Genomic DNA, 16,994 nt, shown 5'->3' on the forward strand with positions numbered 1-16,994 from the left:
AGGTCAAAGCGTAGTCCGTTTCGCTACGACGTCGAGTATATGTTTTACTACGAAAACATTGTTTAAATACACATGACATCGAGAACGGATTAGTCGAACATTGTGTTTAAAACATGTAAGATTATGATTTTGTAATAACAAAACTCTGAATTTAAGCACAATGTCATTTCATAGGTCTGTTACATCGAATTATAATCCAAGATGTGTCTGGTTTATGCGGTTAAACATGAAATATACCGCTGATTTATCAAACCGAAGTCAAGTTTCATTTTAAAAAATGCAATTAAGGTTTACAACTGTGTATAATTGACACAATTTTACAATTTCCATATTGATCTATGTATTGTTAAGCCACTGGTGTGTTTAGAAATGTGTAGGGTGACCCAGTTATCATAAATAAAGGCTAAATATTATTATAAGGCATGATCATGTCTCTGACAGTATACGTATATGCCTCGCTACGACAACGCTTTAGCGTGCATGCGTTTCTCACAGAAGACGTATTGGTTATCTCTCAAAGGCAAAATAAAGAAAAAACAAAATTTAATAGAGTCATGGAGTGGCTGGATATTTCCTTTGAGACAGAGTAAGTAACAACGGCACAACATGATCCGAAGCGCACAGTCGACATGGTAATGCACATTATTATGATATAATTACATTCACGACTAGGCCAAAGGAAACGATTAAAATCGAAAATCCATATATAAGATGACAGTTGAGAGTCGAGTACCTAATGTCGTCGGTCTCAATAAATATGACTCATCTTCTCCTCGTGACAATCCCTTATACGTTTATTTTGATAGAGACCGACGATAGGTTTTCAGCATACGGTACTCTTTATTAAATAACATTCGGTTCTCGTTATCCCCAACTCGCTTATCTCGAAACTCTGCTTATGTCAAAGTAAATCCCATGTCCCAACTTCGATCATTATTTATCTCATACGGATTTTGATTTTTACATTGTATATATCAAAGCGATTTTCTTGAAAATCGGTTATCGTCAACTAATTTTGAGGTAAATTTCATGTTCGTATACATGATTGTACCTGTAAAATCCACACCTGTAACAGCCGTAAGGTGTGGAAAGTAGGGCCCCAATGGCACAAATCCGCAATTGCATAATCAATATATTGTTGTAAAGGTGTGGCAGTGGGTTTCTGTCACAGGTTATTGTTAACTGCGTACATGAGACGGCCGGTAAATTTACCTCGTGTTACAATGCGGTTAAGGCCCAGTCTCACTATGATGCCGGCGGAGCCCCAGTGCGTGATCAGGCATCTACCGGGATGAGCCGGGGCCCTACCGGGATGAACCGGTGCTCCACCGGGATGAACCGTGGACGACCGGGGCTCCACCGGGAAAGTATGAAAATGTTTAATACCTCCGGGATGAACCGGTTGTCCCCGGTTAAACCGGGGCGTTGCCGCAGCTCTGCCGGGGTCTGATGCCGGTATAACCCCGGTGAGTGCCGGCGTAGTGACGGTTTACCGGGGCTCTGCCGGGACTCTGCAGGCTTTCACCGGGTTCAACCTTTTCGTTTGGATGTTCATGCGCACAGTGAAGCACGGCATCTTTTGCACTGGGAAATGGCAGTCTGCAGTAACTGCAAACTGCATGTGATATGTCCTGAAATGGATACAGAAACTTCGTTGAGCAACCTATGCATTATATTTGTACTTCGTTGCGCAACCAATACATACTCTGTGCGAAACCTTTACATAAAGCGACTTGTAATTTCCTTCGAAACAAAGCATTTGAATAATTAAAATATATGTTCGTAACCTGTTTTGAATTTTAAAATGTGTAATGTACACTGAATCAAAGTAAAATGTAGTTTTATTTAATTTAAGTTACCGTAATTGGCTATTTTAACAGAATAACCATCTTATGCATTGCTTCAAATCAAAATAATTCGATTTTAGCTCAAAATAAACTTAAAGGTTGCAACTACGCGCATTTGTTATTAGTTTGTTATTGAAAATAAGTACCTACCATTACTGGATGTTCCGTTCTCTAATCCATAAACACCAGAAAATATGAAACTCGCCTATGAAAGTAGTGTATTTACACCATGTTTTCGTAGTAAAACATATACCCGACGTCGTAGCGAAACGGACTACGCTTTGACCTCGTCAGCCCCCAGTGAGCTCTCTGGTCACAGTCTTTGTTGATAGCATGCAAATACAGCTGAAAATAGTCCATGTACAACTTGCCGATTATACCAAATACATGGTGAACGTTTCTAACATATTGGGTTTAACAGTGTTTACTTTAAAAGCACAGTGTATGTAAATTAGTCATTAAACTCCTGAATTGTATATTTGATTTTCTTAATATATAAATACAATAAAAATAAAAATAATAATAATAAAATATATATATATATGTACGGAACTGGTTGTCAAATGGATCCCTGGTTTTGATGGGGGGGAAGTTAAACATTTACTATCATGTTTAAAGAATTAGGCGCTGGAAGCTGGATTGTTATTCCCATTAACATCACTCACTTTATATGGACAATCGATGGGTTTACGTCTGGAACGAAATACCAAATTCAAATTAATGCGCTAAACAAAATAGGGAAGTCGGATTGGACACAAGAAATAAACATAACTACACTAGATGATGCTGGTAATGAAAACTTCTTGTTTCATTCATATGGATCTAACCTTGTTCTAACTATCAACAATTTGAATTTTACACATCGTCTTTACAAAGTATATTTACAAAAGTTCTTAACAATATGTATGTGAACTTATAGTTGATAAGGGTACGACGTCTTCTGCTATTGGTGGTTCGATAGGTGGTGCTGCAGTAGTGGTCTTAATCGTCAACATTATAGTTATATGGAGACACAGAAAAAGAGGTATATTGCTCAAGTCTCAAGCACACACACACACACATACATATATATATATATATATATATTATGAATTAATAACACTCCAATGACCTTCTTACAAATGTATGATAATATAATATTATAAATAGGTGTTTGTTAATTTATCATGTTTAATACTATTGTTTTTAACTATACACTTTTTCTGGTTTAAGACGTGCCAAAATCTGATTTGAAAAAAAAGAAAAGGTATAGTAATTTATCGTTATTATGAACCTATTATAACGTTAATTTATTAACTACTTCCATGTGGATGTATGTGATTGAATTGAATGCATTGTTTTTGATTTTGCATGATGGTATTGCAATGCAGTATGTATTTTTATTTTATTTTGAAGATCAATAAATCAATCTAATGGCGCATTCGAAAACATCGGTAAGTATTGTTTTCAACAACATCCCGCGGTTGCTATAGATATTACATCCCGTTGCAAATTAGAAAAATAATTGGTATGTACTTGTTACCATAAGTTCAATTTTGTGGCAAGAAAGCAGAATAAATATCGTTAATTAATTTAAAAACATGATATTATACTCAAATTGCAAGGTATGGTAACACCTCGTGCGGAAACAAAACCAACCAAAGAAGAAAATGAATCGTCTCGTATTAATATTAATGTTCCACAATCATGCAAAGTTGGAAATAAATTAGCATCCTGCCTAAGCGATTACAAAATACATTGTTCGGACAAGCGTGTACCAGTAAACGAAGATAAACAAACTCAGCAAAATAACTCACAATTTACAGCTGGGATCCAACGTTTAAACAAACATTAGACAGTTATATCAGACATCTCTGGCTCACCTATAGCGGCAACTTCGGGTGATTTATCTTCAACACAACGGCGAAAATCCTATTCTATTGAGCATGATCCAATAAATGACAACATCTACAAGAAAAATACTAATTTCCAAACCAAAAACATCAGCATTGAGAACTTACGAGATCACTTCAGATAAGAACAGTCAAACAGATGTTTTCACTGAATTTAGCGTAAGCATTTTTTAAATCGTTCTTCTTTACCAGATTCATTACGATTCCGACTACACATATATTTTAAAAACTTTTATGATAACTCAGAGTACATTGTTTTCCTTTTTTTCAACACACATAAATATGCCATTACATATCTTTATTGCCAGGCATTGAGCATCGCAAGTAAGGCAATAAAAGAGAGCACACACGCAGCTAATAAAGCAGTCAATGCATCGAAAAACAGATACATGTAAGCAAGTTTTACTCCTATAGTCTATTTGTTTGATCGGTATTTATGCAAACCATGTAGTCGTAAAAAAATATTCATATTTTACGCATGCTAGTTTTTTTTTTCAGACGACAAAAATCGGGTTATTCTCTCTGTAATCGGAAACAATATATATAATGCAAGCTTCATAGATGTAATGTATATTTTATATTACATATTTGTGCAGTGTATGTGTTATTCAAGTAAATATAATAGTTAAAAACAATACACTCAAAACGTTTTATTTCAGGGTTATTCATCTACAAAGAATTATATCGCTGCACCAGGTAAACAAATTAGTTACTTTCCTTTATTCATGCAATTAATGATGAATATAGTCATCGTTTGTTGAGTGTATTTATTTATTAATTATGTTTTGTTTTGTATTTATGCATTTTTGTAATTATGATTGTTTGGCTTTTTTTATAATGATGCTATTCTTTAATAATGAATGTATGTATGCATGCATCATTGTATTCATTCCTGTATGTATGACCGCATGAATCTGTTGGTCCATTAGGCGACACGATCGCGGATTTCTGGAGAATGATTTGGGAGAATAATGTCCGAGTTGTGATAATGTTAACAAATCTAGTAGAGGATTCGAAGGTACGTACAATAATATGTTATAGCAAAAAAAATATGTATGCATGGCTTGGTCGATTAACATTGATTTTTTTATATGAGTAAATTGTGTAAATCCGTTCAAAAATACTTCAAATCCACGAGTTTTAAAAATGCATATGTTTACAGAGAAAATGCATCCAGTACTGGCCAAAAGAACCCGCCAATAACCGCCAGTATGGAGACTCTACAATACACCTACTTTCTGAAGATATTTATGCCGACTTTGTTGTTCGCACATTGGAATGCAATCGGGTATTTATTTCATGATTTTGTATTTATAACTAAAATAAATACCATCAATTGATTTGCGTATTGCATTGTATATGAAAGTTAAACAATAATGAATTTTTTTAGAAGGGTTCTTCAAAAAGAATTACTCATCTTCACTTAACGGCGTGGCCTGACAAAGACGTTCCAGACACAGCCCTTTCACTTTTGCAATTTCGGCGGATCGTTCGAAGCTTGGAGAGTCATGAGGAATGTCCGTTGATTGTGCATTGCAGGTTTTGTATTTTTTTATAATTTTAGTATGTGAAACTTATATAAGTATGTACGAAGTATGTCGATCTTTTGTAGTATTTTCCGGTACACTTATGTCCAATGGTTTATTATTTTCTTCAGTGCTGGTGTGGGTCGAACTGGCACATTTATCACATTTGACTATCTTTACGACCAAGGGATATCGGAGAAACATATAAACGTTTTTGACGCCGTGTTACTACTTCGTGAACAAAGGATGAACATGGTTCAGACAAAGGTTCGGAGCATGGTCATAAATATTGTATAGATACATAAACACCAAACAACGAAATCTTTGTTTCATATCGAGACACGCGTATGTGTGGTTGTAGTACACCTCAACGTACAATATCAAGGGTTTATTATCACTACTGCATTCAAAGACTAATGGTTATATCACTTTGGACATTTACCTCTGTGAGTCGGTATGTCCTGAGGTAGGTTGTTCTCTAGTTCGATCCATAGATTTTTCGTGTACGCGCGATATTTAAAAAACTGTTTGACCCACGGCTATGAAAATGAGAAAAATAATTACTTAAGAACAAATAAAGAAGCCTCTATAGTTTGATGTCAGATGTTGCTAAAGTTTAAGATCACACGAGCTTTTAATCAAATAGTAAACTAGTATTGCTTTAAATACCCTTTCGAAGCCATTCAATTCTGATAAAACACATAAGAGTATGAGGTAAATAGTTATTGGATATATACTGGTACTGGCATCAAGAAATTGCTTTCAATCATTTAATTAATCCATTTGGGACAGAGAATTAGAATGTAGGATACCTAAGCTATAAATCCTCTTTGACTGGTATTGAGGTAAGTAAGCAACAACTCTGATTAAGTCTCTTTTCAATTCACGTAATTGTCTAGAAAACTTGCGAATTTTCGAAAATCTGTTCCCGGACTCAATTTACAATTCATGACATTCTTTTCAGTTTAGATCAGCTTAAAACAGTTCATGTATAGGATTTATATAATATTGATGGTAATTAAATATACATATTACCTCTCACGTGTCTCCATGCTAACAATTATAGTTTAAAACATTTGCTTTTTGTTTTTATTTGTGTATCTGGTAAATCTTGAAAAAGGATCCAGCGAGTTTCTTTCAACATCAACCGATCGATGGTCAATATCAAAAGGACGAATTTGCAGCAAATCAGTTGGGAAACATGATTTACAAACATCTCTTATTATTATTAAATAACAGTTAATGCCGTTAAGGCTAAATCAAACAATCTGGGATGAATATCGTCGATAGTTTTGGTTGTTATGCTATTTTATTATTGTATTTTACATAGAACCAGTATTTATACCTCCATGAAGTATTGTGCGAAGCATTGTGTCCTGTTGGGGAAGTGCTGAATAACAAAACAATTTTAGAACAAAAATACACATCCAACTATCTCAACGAAGAATACATGGTAAACATAATCGCTTGTTTTTCCTCAAAATAATCACATTTTTATCAGAATGTTACATTTGTAATAATGTTGAAACATATTTGTTTTTCAAAACAAAGTGTAGACCAATTGTACCGTGTGTTAATTCTGCTTTAACAGAAAATTTGCCGATCTCACATTGCTGAAAGCAAAGAAGAAACTGTAGATGATGTCTACCTAGGAGTTTTAGATGGTAAAAAACCTGATAACATTTATAAAATCTTCGATGCATGTGTTATTCCAGGTACACAAGTTTTTTAAAAATATGTGTTACACATCGACTTGTTTATTAGTGTGTTACACATCGACTTGTTTATTAGATATGGTTTCCATATTCAATACAAGTGTCTCCAATCGATCATGCACTAGGCAATACATTTTCATTACATGTACCAATTTTACGTTTTTGTCAAACAGATGACAAATATCGCCCAGTACTGAAGATGGCTGTCAACATAACGGGGCATACAGATTACATAAATGCCGTGTATCTCTCGGTAAGTACTTGTAACAAATATATATGCAAAGCTTCTCTACGAGTCGGAAATAATTGATTTATTGTATGTAGTACCCCTTTTTGAATCACTATAAAGTTCTAAACAATTAGTGTTAAAATTATTAATAGCTAATGCCTTTGCGTTTTTTTTAAAAGTAATTAGCGTTATATTTTTAGTGTTACTTACAATCACATGATATTGCATTTTAAGAGCTTTTACAATTGCATTGTAGACATTTCAAAAACGAGACAGATTGATACTGACGCAGTCAGCATATATAAGCTCAGATGTTGATTTCGTGCGTCTGCTGCACGACCACTATGTTCGGACGGTTGTAACCGTAGGCGATAAGGTTATGTTTTACGGAAACAATGTATTCCAAATTAAAGCCTGGCATACACTGTCTCTATGTGAACGGATGCCAATGATGTTTAGGTTCTAATAAATTTGAATTTCATGTTAGAAATAAGTCACGTATGTAAATATACATCATTCACACATATGTTTTAGATGGAACCGTACTTACCAGAGAATGAAGACACTATTGTGATAGGTCCTTTCACCACCTCATCCATACCATTTGAACAGAAGCAGCACTTTAAACAATATGTTGTGAGATTCAAACTTATCGGGGAGGTACACACCCATATTTTGTAAATAATCCTGAGAACTATATGTTATTGCTTGTGTTTAGATTATTTATTTATGTTCAAATATGTCATGTTATCTCATTTAAGCGAGACGGCTTCGATGTTCTAGTGTTTAGATTCACAAACTGGTCACATCAGTTGGGTTTGTGCCCGGCGAAGGAATTGCTAAGTCTGCTAAACGAAGTTCAAGAACGCGCTGCAGCAGATGAACCAGTGGTGATGCAGTGCCAGTATGTCATAAATTCAATAATAATGTGGTCTTAGTTGTTTTAGTTATTATTTTCTATTTAACATGTACAGTGGGAAAGTGACAACGTACGCTGACAATACTACATTTACTATCAACAATCAACATCCGATTTCTCAATCACTCACCTCCTTATTTAAAGTGACGGGTACCGTCACAGTGGTCTAGTGGCAGTGCTTTGGTGCCTAATGGAGCGCAGTAAACATGACGGGGAAGTGGCTGTGAAAGAAACAGTACGACTGATCAGGCGAAGGAGGCGGCAAGTCATATGTAACGAGGTAAATTTGAGTTGCACTGATAAATAGGGAATATATTTTGGTTGTCCTTACACGAAAGCAATGATAATTTTAACAGCTTAATAATGCTCATATTTTAAATAGTAACATGATCTTTTACACAAAATGTTGTTTATTGAAAGTGTGAAAGCAATTTAAAATTATTAAAGCCTTCTCACTAAATAGTGCCCATTGCTTCGCACGCATATGTGAGTTAGAGAAAAGACTATACACATATCGGCATAAGAACATTCTGACACAAAAATGCATGGTCACTCGCAGAAAAAAAACTGGTATACTTTTGACACACTGACTCAAAAACTCACACATCCACGGAGAGACTGAAAAACGCATTTACACACGTGAGTGGGATAAGAGATAAACTCTGTTAGCTGCTCGGTTAGTTCTCTACGTATGTCTACTGGAAAGTAAGAGGTTTCGGAAGCGAGTAGCGGAATCGCTGCACACTAAGAACGCCACTTTGACACACGCACACACATCATTCTTAATTAAATACGCCTACGTGTAAGTCGGAAGCATGCCTACATGGTTCTCTGTGACTAGAAAGTCAAAGTCAAAGAAAAAAACGTCAATCCAAAAAGACAATCTTATCGACAGACATACAAACATACAGGAGGGCGGTTGCATCAGCTATATAGCAGACAAACTAACTAACAAAAGCATTATACAGGCAGATAGAACACGGGTAGATTGAAATCTGGTATACCATCTAGAAGTCCGTCTATCTGACAATTCAACCAATCGCAACGACACAAATCAAGACGAGCAAGCCAGAACATCGACATATTGTAATCGTCACATACTAACCCACAAATAAGATGATCTACACTTATAATGATCGAAGAATACAGTGACATACATACTGACATACACACACAGATATAAACTGATAAAAGACGGGCATAGAGATTCATAGAAACAACAGCTGGAGGACGAATGAACGGGAAGACATTGCGACCACTTTAAAATCAGAAACAAAAACATATGGGCATGCCGGGAAACGATTCAGACTAGTAGAGAAATAGAGAATTTGGCATAAACAGACACTTGCTCATACTAACATTGGTTGTATTGAATGTATAATTGACTTACTAACATTTTGTTTTATATTTAATTTCTAAACATTTCAGGAACAATACCGTTTCTGCCATGAATTCATGAAGGAGTTTGTCGAGGGGTGTGCCGTTTATTAAAATACATGATGGGTTAACGACACAAAAGAAACAATAACCTTCCCGACTATGAGGAAACCGAGCAGAAATTGAAACTAAATAAAAACAATTCGTGCTACTGACATTAGAAGCCCTCAATTGAAACATAATTTATCTGTGTTTGCTAATTATATGTATTCTATACATGCGCATTTCTTATCGGACCTTATATAAACTGATATTTAAATATAGAATAAATATTTACTACTCTATACATGTTTATAGCTAAAAACTTTTAATAATAATCTGACGCACATTAAAAACCTTTAATGCCACCTTTAACACTCATCTTTATTTTTTTTACTTTATTAAAGTCCCTATGCTACTTTTCAAACCAAAGTGGAGTTAGATATTAAAATTTCCGAAACACTCTTAATTATAAAATGAGTTAGAACTAACTACCTTTTTAATATATTTAAAACAATATGCTCAGTCACTTCGTCCTTTTAGTTTGAACCATCGTTAAAAATTTTCTAGTATCTGATAAATCGACAAACAAGTTTACATTTGTCATTTTGTCTGTCAATCACCTTAAAACGAAAGCATTATGCAACGAATGTTGATGTTTGAATGCTATATCAAAAACAGTGTCTGCATATTGACCGCACACTGATGTTTGAATGGTCTCAATGAAAATGATAACACGCATCAATATTTTACCGAGTTGAAACTCAAGAATACTTAAACAGCAAAGTGAGTGGTTCACTCAATGTTTAGTGTTTTTTTTATCATAAAGGGATCGGTCGCTTGAATAAAAGACAAGCATGGGTTGATAAACTTATTTTTTCTGATTATGTCTCTTTGGTTCATTATTGCTTAATATTTTAAACAGCTTTTCTATATGTAAATATGTAAATACATTTGTGAACATTCAATTAATCGTGAACGCTTTTCTTATTATGATAATAACTTGCCTATAGTATTGTATTTGCATGTGAAATAATGATATTTAATTTATTGTATTTGCATAAGAATGTTTATTTTATGATATGTGCTTTAATACTATTTAATTAATATGTTAAGTTTACAGGCATCTCAAACAAGTATATCACACACAGCAAAAAAAAATATGAATATATATGCATGGTCGTATTTGACATATCACACAGAAGCATAAATGTAGAAACCATTCCTTTGTATTGTGCAGACACTGCATGGTTTGCTTAATACATACTTGGTCAGAATAATTTCCAAATAATATGCATTTGCATTTGCGAATAAAACAACTATTAACCATTATATATGTACATGTAATTTGCTAATGACATATGTGTTGAATTGGAGTAATAAAATAGTCATCATATAACATAAATGTAACTTATGTGTTATATATTTATATCATAGTGAAAAATATACAACACATAATCACACACATTATACGTGATTTGAATGAGATTATGATAATTTGTAAAGACCAATACTAATTCATGCATGGAAGCCTTCTTAAATAAAGTGACGATATTGTCTGATTACTTTTACTCTATCGATATAATACTTGATTGCCACTTCCAAAAATTAATGCCCACCTATAAACTATTTTAAACAAAAATATATGTGATAAAAAAACAGTTATTATAAACACTAACAGTATTCCCGACGATTCGTTTCAACACTGTTTTGCGTTTAAGAAATCAATCAATCGTATGATTATCAAAATAACACGCAATGATGATGACCTATTATATTCAAAGCGCTGAAGGCACTGTAGTTGTTCGCTGTTGTCGATCTTGATAAGCTTGTGCGCATTGCACAGGCTAATCAGTGTGCACAGGCTAATCTTATTTGACGTGCATTAAGCCCCGTTTTCGCTGAAAGCAGCCAATATGTACAGATTTCAATGATAAACACAAGACTGGCCAATGTCGACTTACAAGCTGGTATATAAACTCACTGCTAGAGGGTTTATACACTCACTGCTAGAGCAGAATCATTTGTCGTCTGCTGCAGACAGGCAGCGGTAATCGTCCCTTGCAGAGTGAGGTGTGGTTCTTACCGTACTTAAGGCTTCTAAGCACATACTGATTTGCAAAATATGCTCTGTAAATTTAGCTCGCCGCTAACGCGACCAACCAAAAAATGACGTGACGTATCTACACCATGTATATGGTATATAGTTAAAACGCGGATCGTTCACTAAGTTGTAATAACTTTCCTTATGTGTGTGTAATAAAAGAAGCCTAACTAGCCTTCATGTATTAATATCGGACGCTCATTTAACGATCTCACATTAAATTCGACCAAATGATGCTTTTAACAGGAAGGGAATACACTGAAAGCCTACGCACATGAGCCAGTGAACAATGCATTTAGATTTATCAATTTAGCCCTAACCTGCTATCTGATATTGCACTTGAACGAGCCTCATGCAAGCCTGTTTGCAGCAAGCTGGATAACCCTGACCTACATCCCTGCAGTCGTTGCATATAGCTATTAAATTATCCATTTCGAGCTTTGTTGATAGTTTATATGAATACCACATTAAGTTTGGGACCCATTATAATATGTTTATGCGTAAAAAATCAATATCAATTGGCTCTACAAACTAGAAATGTTAACAACCTACTCCTAAGGGATATGTGGACACTATTAACTGACGACAACGTGATGCGTTCGTTTGAGTCAATAAAATGTTCTCCAAGACAAGATGCACATAATTATATTGATCGAAGCAAGTACTGAAATGCGCTCTAGACAAACTAAATAAACTGATTTATGACAGTGTTAGCAGAATAAAGCGTAGTTATTTATCGATTTTTACAATTCGATAATTAAAATTGTTTTATGCAATTTGTGTGGAACTAAAAATGTATTTCATAATAACACAAATACCCGTACAACCATCATGTTAAATAATGCATAAGCATTTTTAAACAAAATGATTCAAACATTTGCTATGCCATCATGCAACATGCATATGCACTGCACTATGACTCAGGCGTTTCAAATATCTTATTTTTGTATAAGTTGATTTATAACCGGCCTTTGTATCGGAAAACGGACTGACACAGACCATCCCATTCTATGAACAATAAACTTAAGGAAGTTATAAACGTTTAATATATAACTAGTTTCACCGATAACAAATACACCTATCTTTGTTAGTCATCGAGAATATGTGAAATACATAAGTTTCTTCCTATTGTTAAAAGCTGAAAAGAACTTAAATCAATCATTTTAATAGCAAGACCTTGCATGCTTGCAAAACCTCATTCAGCAAATACAAAACAACTACGATCTGCAGTTTTGCAAATCAGTATAGATCAGTATGGGCTTAGGTACGGCAGGAACCGTAACCCGTGAATGCCTGTGTGGATAACTCCAGTAAACTTTAGCAGACGGTAATGCTAAAAGCGTCTGCTTAAATCACCGCATCTACCTGTTCTCACTGGTACAGTACATAGAGTGTATTTAACAACTTGTAGTAAGACAACGTTGGCCAGTCTCTTTTTTATCATTGAAATCTGTACATATTGGCTGCTTTCATGAAAAACGGAGCTTAAAAGCCGGATCTCACTTGCTTGATTTTGCCGTGGTAAAATATTAACCAATATTAACTTGGAGGCCGGGTTTATCTGCCAGTGATTTGCTGCTAACATTAGAGTGTTTATAAATAGAAACACGTGTTTGAGCAGACAGCATTTGGTATACTGTTGAATCTGTATTTACATGTAAACTCGATTTGAGTCATTTGCTAGCTACTGGCTGAGAAAAGTTCACAACCTTTCAAGTGGGCGTTGCTAAGCATTTACAGGGAAATTTGAATTTCAAGCAGACAACAAAAACCTTTTTCTGTAAGTCAATAACTATATAACTTTCAACCACCAAATTACGCATACATATTGTTTGTATACTAAAGTATATGTATACCAAATTTCATTCGAAAATATTAAATACAAACTTAAATATTATGAAAATAATCATATTTGTTTTCTGCTGTTTACACACCAGTTTACAACTGAAAAGTAGACATTTTGTGAGTTTGTGGCCCTTTCATACTGCTTCTCTGGTGTTTAATGCATGTCAAATAAGATTATATAGCCTATGCATGCATCATGAACAGCAGATTTCTTCCTGCAGGGCTCAGTATTACAAGTGTCGCTGGTTCTGATAAATGGTAGTGTTGATACTGTAGAGTATAACCCAGTTTTGTCTAATAAAAATAACGCACAGACATATTCATCAACGCAATTGGAGCAGGCAATAACCCTTTGATAGCCTTTGATGTTGTTTTGAAACTATAATTGTATAACACAAGGACCATGGTATACCAGTCTTTGATAGTTGTACAATTTAATCTCACAAAGCCAAGTAAATAATTGAATATATTTAAATGCAATGTGCAATCCTCCTATATAATGTTGATGAAAAATTTATATGTATCTAGATATGACTTTCAACCAATCAAAATTAATTGTATAATGTACATGTCATAAACTAAGACTGGCATACAAGTGGTGAAAATCATACCAAATAGTGTTGTATGTCTATGCCTAGGGGGTTTCAACTCAGGATATAATACTTTGAGCTAATTATACACTCAGTTATCTTGTCACTGGATCAAGACCGATGGGTAAATTAAAGCCATAAAGCCCTCATCAATTATTTATAAGGTTTCTACATGGGAAAGTTTGGGAAAAAAACAAAAACATCAAATTGATTGGATTATATCGGAAGAATGCCAGCAGGTTTACATGTCAAAATTTTCTTTTTCAATTATATAAGCTTCAACAGGTATTTCAATTGAAGCAGAATGCTGCATTTGATTCACTTATTTTGCTATTTGTTCACTTTTGAATTCTGCATTTTTTCTGCTTTGCATCATCTTGATGCAAATTTTACTGCACATGTAAATCAGTCTATGCTATATGTATATAACATACAAATTATGTTAAATAAATTGCATAAAATTTGACTTAAAATTATACTAAGAAACATTTACACAGAATTTAACTAGTACACTCAAGCAAAAATTACTCTGCTCTTCAGTGTTTTGACCCCTAAACATTTCATCTGAACCCTGAATTTTTCAAGTACATGGATCCTTTGACCCTTGGTTTTAAAAAACTAATGACATCCCTGGACCTATTTAGGCCAAATTTTGTTTATCAAATGATTATCCGACCCGCCGACTGTAAATTTTGACGAACCCCCCCCCCCCAAAAAAAAAACAAAACACAATTGAATCTCGATTTTTTTTTTGATGCCAAAAGGTGGCTTTTAAACACGAAACGGGTTTCGGGTTTTAGAAAAAGTTGAAATGAGTTATACATCATCATAATAAACCCAGTTTTAATAACCCGAATTAATACGTGAACATCCTACATGTGCTGGAATTTACCAAAAGCTAAGCCATCATTTTTTGTTCAAGACACTACAACGCTTTCACCAGCAAAGTCCGCTAATTTCCCAATAATTATGCTAATAATAGATTAAAATTGTTCTCAAGATCAAACAAGGCGAGCATCCATCGTTTCAACGATACTTGTTTTTGGATATTTCCAGTTTTCCAAATTTTGATTAAGTACCATAAAATTTAATGTTCTATTAGTATTTCGTTGGTGGGCGACAGAATTCCAAGCTAACATTTTTATGTCCCAACCCCCCTTCGAAGATGAGGGGGTATATTGTTTTCCACATGTCGGTCGGTCAGTCGGTCGGTCCGTAGGTCGGTCCGTCGGTCTGTCGGTCCGTCTGTCGGTCCGTCCACCGGATGGTTTAAGGATGATAACTCAAGAACGCTTAGGCCTAGGATCATGAAACTTCATAGGTATATTGATCATGACTGGCAGATGACCCCTATTGGTTTCCAGGTCACTAGATCAAAGGTCAAGGCCACAGTGACTCGAAATAATAAAATGGTTTCCGGATGATTACTCAATAATCCATAGGCCTAGGATCATGAAACTTCATAAATACATTGAAAATGACTGGCAGATAAACCCTATTGATTTTCAGGTCACTTGGTAAAAGGTCAAGGTCACAGTGACTCGAAATAGTAAAATGGTTTCCGGATGATTACTCAATAATCCATAGGCTTAGGATCATGAAACTTCATAGGTACGTTGATCATGACTGGTAGATGACCCATATTGATTTTCAGGTCACTCGGTCAAATGTCAAGGTCACAGTAATTCATTTATTGTGTTTGTTCAAAACCGTAACCTTTGTTAAAGTTTTGCAATATCTAAAATGGTTTCCGGATGATAACTCAAGAATGCTTACGCCTAGGATCATGAAACTTCATAGGTACATTGATCATAAATGGAAGATGACCCCTATTGATTTTCAGGTCACTATGTCAAAGGTCAAGGTCACAGTTACTCAAAACAGTAAAATGGTTTTCAGATGATAGCTCAAGAATAATAAGGCCTAGGATCATGAATCTTCATAGGTACATTGATCATGACAAGCAGATGACCCCTATTGATTTTCAGGTCACCAGGTCAAAGGTCAAGGTCACAGTGACAAAAAACGTATTCACACAATGGCCGCCACTACAACTGACAGCCCATATGGGGGGCATGCATCTTTTACAAACAGCCCTTGTTACAAATCAGAAATTATATAAATAATTCAAATAAAAGAGAGTATACAATCTTGTAAATTTTACGTACCATTACATAGTCATATGACAGAAGAATGTACAGACCTGTCACCATTATTGGCAATTAGCATTACAGTTCATGCATATTGTTGTTGTTTGAACATAAAGGAATTGCCAATAAAATAAAATATTTTGGTTTGGCTCTTTATCACTCAAGCAATGTGGCAGAAATTAAAGTGAATGTCATTTGTCTGTTGATCTCTCTGGCTATCTGTCAGTCGGTCTTAGACATTTTTGTTCACATTAAAAAAAAGGTTGACATGCATCTATTTATCATCTTAATATAACAAATATGAGAGTTGTATTATATGTTCATGTACATTTTTGCTTAAAAATGAGAAAATCATTTTCACTTGTATGAAGGATGTGAGAGGCATTCCACAAAACAGGGTACTAAGTATGAATCTTACTTGTTGTTAGAATGCTTTCAAATTATTGAACAGAACATGGCAATATTTTTTCTTCTACAATTTTAATAGTTCACTGTGTCTGTTAAAAATTGCACAAATCTCTATTGGAATTTGAATTCATCCTGTTAGTGCATTCTGTTAAACAGGATACAAAGTACAGATTTATTGAACACCTGGAACATTCTCATATTACAAAATCTGAGTTTTTTTATTGAAGTTTTGTAAGATTAACACTTAGAAAAGTTAAAATTAAGATATCAGTAAGATAACACTTAGAATGGCTTTAGTTTAGTTATCAGTAAGATAACACTGTGAATGGTTTTCAATAACATAACATTTATAA

The 16,994-nt window shown here is 34.5% G+C and overlaps 1 protein-coding gene across 1 annotated transcript in view; it reads left to right on the forward strand.

The window, feature by feature from the left end:
• The window catches only part of LOC127835938 (nephrin-like), a 35,341-nt gene extending 27,464 nt beyond the window's left edge, over positions 1-7,877 (forward strand). The window contains exon 15 of the mRNA XM_052362359.1: positions 7,744-7,877. The gene's annotated coding sequence lies outside the window, so the exon portion shown is untranslated. The remainder of the gene's footprint in view (positions 1-7,743) is intronic.
• The last annotated feature ends 9,117 nt before the right edge of the window (positions 7,878-16,994 follow it).

Source organism: Dreissena polymorpha, chromosome 6, assembly GCF_020536995.1.
Source record: "Dreissena polymorpha isolate Duluth1 chromosome 6, UMN_Dpol_1.0, whole genome shotgun sequence".
NCBI classification, from domain to species: domain Eukaryota; kingdom Metazoa; phylum Mollusca; class Bivalvia; order Myida; family Dreissenidae; genus Dreissena; species Dreissena polymorpha.